The sequence below is a fragment of the Echinops telfairi genome, unplaced genomic scaffold (genome assembly GCF_000313985.2).
Source record: "Echinops telfairi isolate 266 unplaced genomic scaffold, ASM31398v2 ScPeMD7_2;HRSCAF=8, whole genome shotgun sequence".
NCBI lineage: Eukaryota > Metazoa > Chordata > Mammalia > Afrosoricida > Tenrecidae > Echinops > Echinops telfairi.
Genome location: NW_022103898.1, coordinates 27,720,809 through 27,728,482, shown reverse-complemented (window position 1 = coordinate 27,728,482; position 7,674 = coordinate 27,720,809). Strand labels below are relative to the sequence as shown.

General features: G+C 39.7%; 1 protein-coding gene across 1 annotated transcript in view; it reads right to left on the bottom strand.

Annotated features, from left to right (window-relative positions):
• ANKS1B (ankyrin repeat and sterile alpha motif domain containing 1B) overlaps window positions 1-7,674 on the bottom strand; it is a 1,383,364-nt gene that overhangs the window by 1,031,597 nt on the left and 344,093 nt on the right. The window lies entirely within an intron of this gene.

The following is a 7,674-nucleotide window of genomic DNA, read 5'->3' as shown; positions in this document are numbered from 1 at the left end:
ACATAAAATATGGAAAGTGTCTCAGAAAAAATGTTTATTTGCACATGATATTAATATTGTTTGATAATTTTTGGATTCTGCGGGGTCACCTTTCTTTGGAAAGTGTACAAATATAGATCACTTCCAGTCCACTGGCCAGGTAGCTGCTTGCTAAATTTCTTGATATAGATGAGAGAGTGCGTGCAGGGCTTCATCAGCTTGTTGAAACATTTCAACGTGTATTGTTTTAATACCTGGAGTCCTGTTTTTCACTATTACTGTCATTCCTGCTACGACGTATTTCTTCAGTAGCCTGGGTTCTCCACCATATGCTACTTCTTGAAATCGTCCCATGGCTACCAGTTCTTTTTGGTACAGTGACTCTGTGTATTCTTTCCATGTTTCTTGAATTGCTCAATATTTTCCCCATCGAGTCTTTCAACACTGCACCTTGAGCTTGTAGTTTTTCTTCAGATCTTTCAGCTTGACAGATGAGAAGCACGTTCTCCCTTTTGGGTTTTCTAAATTCAGGCCCTTTCACGTCTCAAAGACAATATGGTTACCTCTACCATGTTTCTTATTTCTTTCTAAACTCTCACCAGCAGAATCTTCACATCCATTAATTTAACAGTTGGTTTGCAGCAAGCTAGGTTTTCTATGTCATGCTCTTCAAAATTCCTCCAGTCTCTACCCAAAACCCAATGTTACCCGAACACACGTCCACATGTTTAGGCATTGGCAACAGCAGCACTCCATTTCCAAGTACAGAAATCGGTAGGAGTTTCCTATTGTCACTTTAGCAATTTAGCAGAAAGTAGTGGATTAAAACAATCCACACTTGTCCTTACTGTTCTGATGGTCACAAATCTAAAATCAATCTCATTGCACTAAATTCAAGGTATCAGGAGAGTATTCAGGAAGCTGTTTGTGATAAATCCTTTCTTGCCTTTTTGTTTCAGGATCCTCACATGCTATGGTTCATAACTGCTCTGTCTCCACCACCACATCTCTTGTGGCTCTGACTCCTAGCCTACTTCTTATGGGGAGCATTGTGATTACACTGGGAGTGTTGCTGTTAGGTCCCACTGAGTCAGTTGCAACATATAGCGACCCTATGCACAACAGAACAACACTCCATCCAGTCCTGCAACATCCTCACAATTGTTCCTTTCCTTGAGCCCATTGTTGCTGTCATGGTATCAATCCATCTCCTTCAGGGACTTTCCCTCCTTCACTGCCCCTCTACATTACCAATTATGTTATCCTGCTCCAGGGACTGGTCTCTACTGATACGTCCAAAGTATGTAAGACAAAGTCTCACTATCCTTCCTTCTCTGGAGTACTCTGGCCTTACTTCTTTCAATACACATCTTAGTTTATTGTGCCAACCTAGATGATAATCACATGTGGGGTTAATTAAAGGGCAGAGGGATAAATGGTTTGGTGAGCCCCGCCTTTCTAGTTCTCTGGTCTCTTGCTTTGTGGTGGTCACATCAGGGTGCAGCTGCCTTAGCAGTTCCCTGCTTCAGCTTGCAAGGCTGACTTCCTGCAAGACATCCCCAAGGAGAAGCCACATGGACCTACCCCGATGCAGCCCTGGGTGCTGGGGCAGTGGTGTGGAGACCCCTGCCAGCGCTGAGATGCTTACACATCCACTGACTCTGCTTTCCTCCTACAGTCAGCATCATTGCCTCTGTTTTGTGAGATGGAGGAGGACTTTGTGGGTTGGTGTTGGACATAAGGGTTAATGTTGGACTTGTGGGCTTGGGCAGCACTGGGTTGGGATGTTTTCTTGATGCACAGTTAACCTTGATATAATACTCTCTCTTTTATATGAGTTTCTGTGGATTTGTTTCTCTAAAGTACCCAGACTAATACAACATCTGTTTGACCTTTTAGCAGGCCCTGGTACTTTCAGTATTGTTTGCCAGCACCACAATTCAACACATTGAATCTTCTTTGGTCGTCTTTATTCAATGTCAAACTTTCACATGCATATGAGGCACTTGAAAATGTCATGCCTGAACTAAGTCCTCAAAATTACAGCCTTGTTTTCAACACTTTAAGGAGGTCCTATGCAGTAGATTTACCTAATGCAACTCATCTTTTGATCTCTTGACTGCTGCTTCCATGAGCATTGATTATGGATCCAAGCAAGACAAAATCCTTGAAAACTTCAGATTTTCCTCCATTTACCCTGATGATCTCTATTGAACCAGTTGTTAGGATTTTTGTCTTCTTTACATTGGGTTTTGAGTTGTGATTATATTGGACACACGTAGATAATCCAAGATAATCTGATCTCAAAATCCATAACCCAAGCACTTCTACAAAGTCACTTTTCTATGTAAAGTAGCATATTAACAAATTCTGAAAATTAAGATGTGGACATACCTTGGAGGGGATGGGAAATTATTCTCTCTACCACAGTCATGTTCATTTCTAATTGAATTATGTTTAAAATGTTTTACCCACACTTTCAATTACATAATTTTAAGTATGAGCCCTACTTACTGCCAATATAACAAATAATGTAGATATAATTAACATTTTGGCATTTCAAGTTTCAAATGTTTTGAAAGTTTTGAAGAAGAAATTCAGCAACAGAATAAGGCTATATAGTGAATTACATAATTCTTAGAGCTGCTATTAGGTGAATATTACCTTGACTCATTACTATTGTTAGAATATTTGTGAAATATGTAATAACTCTGTTTCAAGAGGTAAAGGTTAAGCCCCTATCACAAAGCCAGAAGTATTATAGAGCTGAAAGATACCTATTGGAGCAACTCAATTTTATGGAAGAAAAAAATTAAGGGCCAGAGATTAAAATCTTCCAATGACATAATCTCTAATGGAGAGGAGCATAAATTTACTTTATGAATATCTAATGACCAACTTCGGGAAATCTGACCACACAAGGTGCAAGCTTACGGAAAGCTGCCACATTTAAATAAAAAGACTTTCTTAACCTCAAGTTTAGGTGGATTCTTCTGCAGCTATTCTCAACTATTACGGCAAATGTTAAGAATGTAGACTTCTAAATAGCTAGAAAGATGTCAGTAAATTCATCAAATTCATAAAGACAAAGACATACAGTGGGCTTCAAAAAGTCTGTGAGAAATGCCATTATATTTAAATTAAATTTTCCATGACCTTTTTGAAGCTCCACAGTATATTCCATAATGAAACCCACAATGGTTATCAGCCCAAATAGGACAGGTGCTACCACTGATGGTCTAATGACTAGTTTGGGGCAAATCTGTAAAAGTATACAGGACCTTCAAGTAAGATTGTTTCTAGTTTCCCTGGAGACAAACCTATTAGCAGTGCTCTAATGGAACCCAAAGAATAATACCTTGTAATAGATATACACAGCATAAAATGCTTTTAAGGATCTTGTATGTCTGTCATTAAAGGACATGACTTACATTAAATTACACTTTGTCCAATGCTAACTATCCAATTATACCTTTAAAAGAATACAGACCTGCTTGGATATATTTCAACCTAATGTTAGTTTGGTTACCAAATGTATATTAACTTTATTGCTTTGCTAATTACAATATAAGTAACATAGACTTGAAGTGAAAATTAAGATACAAAGAACTTAGAAATACCAGGAAGAATTGTTGTTAATATGTTAGCAGGTCTCTTGGTATATCAAAGAAAAATATTTCTTATATTTTCAGAAATAACCAGATATTTTTATAAGAAGAGAAATGTTTGTATAAATCTATAGAATGAACAAAAGACTCAAAAAAACATTGTTAAGAGTTGAAAATATACAAAATCTTTTCCTCAAAAGTTCATGGGAAATAAACTACAATCTGAGTTAATATTTATAAATGTTGCAAAAACTCCTCAGAGATTCTAGGTCATTAGTTACTCTTGAATACATTTCAATTTATAACAGTCCCATGGGAAATACTAGCAGTGCCCCATATGTTTTTCTAAACTGTAATCTTTACCAAGTAGATCTGTAAGTCTCTCTCCTGAACTGGGTGGGATCAGACAATCAATTTTCTATTGACAGCCAACCACTTAACCTTTATAACACCAGGACACCTTCAAAGCATTTAGAGTTGACACCATATGATAAACAAACAAACAATAAACCCAAACTCACTGCCACAGCATCTATTCCAACTCATAAGGACCCTACGAGGCAGAGGGCTGTTCCTTCAGGTTTCCAATGTTGTACATCTTTACTAGACCAGAAAGCCTCCTCTTTCTCCCCAAAGCAGCTGGTGATTCCAAACTGCTGATAGTGAGGCAAAAACAGGTGCCAATGTGTTGAGTAAGGTTCTTTTCACTGTATAATCAAGGTACAGATGTAGGGAAAAGCCTTAAAAGACTCATCAGGAATTTGAGCATGTATTGCCATCCTTGTTTTAAATATGAGAACTCAAATCCACAAATTGCAAGATAAGACAGGGGAAAAAAAGGTAAGAAATACCATAGTTGAAAAGGAATTAAGTATTAAGGAACTTCCAAATGTAAGAAATACCATAGTTGAAAAGGAATTAAGTATTAAGGAACTTCCAAATGAAGCTGTAATTGGACCCAAGGTGGCTAGCTGGTTACTCTTGAGCTGCTCATCATAAGGTTAGTGTTTAGAACCACCAGTCACCCAGCAGAGAAGCAACAAGCCCACATGGAAGAAGCACACCAGCCTGTGCGATCAAGAGATGTCAATGGGATTGGGTAACAGGCATCAGAAGACCCCAAACAAACAAACAAAACCATAATGTTGAGAACAAGGTGGGTCAGAGCAGAGACTCAAAACTCATCTGTAGACAATGGGGCATCCCCTCACAGAAGGGTCACAAGGAAGGGATGAGTCAACCAGGGTGCAGTATCTGGTTCCTTGAGGCTTCCTCACCCCCACTTTCATGACCCCACTCCTGCCTTTCACTGCGGGCTAGACCGGAGCATGTGCACAGGTACAGATGAGAGATAAGACCTCACGACACACGGAATCGAGGAACAGGAATGGGAGTAGTGATACCAGGAGGGCAGAGCAAAGGTGGGGACAGGAGGGGAGGAAGAGGGAACCGATTGCAATAATCGACACATAACACCCTCCCACCCCACCCCACCCCACCCGGGGGAATGAACAACAGAAACCATGGGGGAAGAGAGACAGCAGTAGGTGAAAGATATGAAAATAATAACAATTTATCATTTATCAAGGGGTCACGAGGGTGGGGGGAGGGAGGAAAAAAAGGAGCTGATAGCAAGGCTCAATAGAAAGTAAATGTGTAGAAAATAATGATGGCAACATATGTACAAATATGCTTGATACAATTGATGTATGGATTGTTATAAGAGCTGCAAAAGTCCCCAATAAAATGATCTTTTAATTACAAAAGGATTTAAAGATTTGGAAACCCAAAGAGGTAGTTCTTCTCCATCCTAGAGAAACCCAGTGAGCTAGAATCATTGAGATAGCAGCGAGTTTTGTTTTGTTTTTAACTGTGCAATGCAAACAGAGACCATAAGTTGGATACTGCAGAGCCAAAATACAGATTGAGAAGAGTGGAAAATGCACAAAGAATAATGAAGAGGCACACGCAGGGAAGGGGTGAGGGCAATGTAAAGTGTTAAAAATATAAGACTTCATAATAATTTTCCTAAATCATTTGAAGACCTAAACTTTTCTTTTTCAAATTATGCAGCAAGCATTTCAGAACACATTTTAATATTTAGAAGTCAATGGATAATTCATGTTAAATGTTTCAGAGGTAAGGTTGACTCCAAGCTTCTTTATAAGAAAATTCTAAATTTCTTTTGGATTTCTGTGCACATATTGAACTATTGAGTTACATGGCATGTGAATTATTTGCCAATAAAATTGGTTTTTTTAAAGAGTTTCTGTGTACAGGAGGAAAAGTTGTGCCAACTTATAACAAGATTGGAACATTTAAATTTTAATAAAGGAGTTTGCACTATGATAGACCCATTTTGGGTTTCAGAACATTTGAATATTTATTATACCAAACTTACTACCAGCCAGTCACTCATGACTCTGGCCACCCTGTGGGGCAGAGTGGGACTTCTTCTGTGGGTTTCTGAGGCTGTAAATCTTTATGGGATAGAAGCTTTCATCTTTCTCACAGCAGCTAGGGGGCTAACACAGCTGATCTTGTGGTTAGCAAACACGTAACCTAGTACACCACGAGGGCGCCTTATTTATTGTACAGTAACTCTTATTTCTGGCCCATTCAGATAACAATTGTGACTGCTTCTAATAAAGATGAAGCGATACTTGGGGGAAATTCCAAGGTCATGTAATTTTCACTGTTCAAATACATCTTTGGATCAAAGAATACCATGTGCAGTAGAACAAAATAAACTGTTTTAAATAAGGTTAGCACGCACTTTCTCTATCCCAGAGTAGCTAACACTACATTAAAATATTCTTATTTTTTTAATGGATGAGCAGAGTGAAGAGCGGTACATAGAATATGTTCTATATCTCAAAATCAAGAGCTGATACAGGGAAACGCACCATTTTTGTAATCAGCAGGTGAAATCTACCCAGAAACAAGGCTACTTCTTGAGGCACCAAAACATGTGTTGGCCAGTGATAATCGTGACTGTAAAAAACAGATTATTAATAAAATTGCTTTATTTTTTCCATTACTAGAAATAATAAATTTCTCTAGTAAAAACAGTAAGTTATAAAAGAGAAAATAAAAACTGCACCGTTGATAAACACTGCATTTCACAAAACATACATCTGCATCGAAACATACACAGATGAGTTTATATAAATAAGAGCACCATTCCAATGCTGGTTTGAAATCTGTTTGTTTCACTCCTTTAGGGGAAAATAAATGTCAAGGATATCATTACATGTCAACACATAAGGAACACAATCAACACTCTCTCGGCTGCAGATTTATTGAGTCGTAGAATGCTTGTTTTGTTTTGTTTTTCCCTACCAATCCCCTATTGTAAGACACTCAGTTTGATCACTTGGGGGGCGAAAATATTGATAAACATACTGACTTCTTTCCCACCTTGTCCAAGGATCTTCTCTAAGGGAGTGTCTACAGTCGGAAGTATATTTTTAACTCTAATACTCATCAGAACGCTTGTCTAACTTCTTTGTGTGTGTTTTTTTAAGTAAACGACCAGTATGCACTGTAGACTCCAGTCCTCAGGTGCATATCCTGGACCTGGGAGGGAACCTGCAGTTTGGAGGTGCTGCGTTTGGGGAAAGGGAGGAGACAGTGTCTGCACCCAGTGGGGCCCTCTGCTGGTTGACGAGACAAAGGGGTGTGTGATGGCGACTTGTCACAATGGGCAGGAAGGGGTGGAAAAGCCACTCCCAGGGGTGCTGTAGGCCCAGGTGGAGGCAGAGGAGCAGATGGGCAGTGGGATTACCACCTGCGGTTCAGGTTATAGAATCGAAAAGCCGAAGCGCCTGGAAACCATTGGGTTGGGTTTAAGGTCAGGCCCCTCACAAGTGCGTCCTAACATCAGGCAACCGGACAATTCCGCACCCCAACATCTCTGAGCCCAAACATCTTCACTCCGACGTCTTCATGCCCCGACATCTCGGTAACACAGCGTCTGCCAGACTTTTGCGATCCCCGACATCTCTGCGTGGGGACCACAGGGGGGTAGCAGCCAGAGCTCAGGGGTCCGAGTGTGTCTGGCATTGAGCCAGGTGGTCATCAGTGC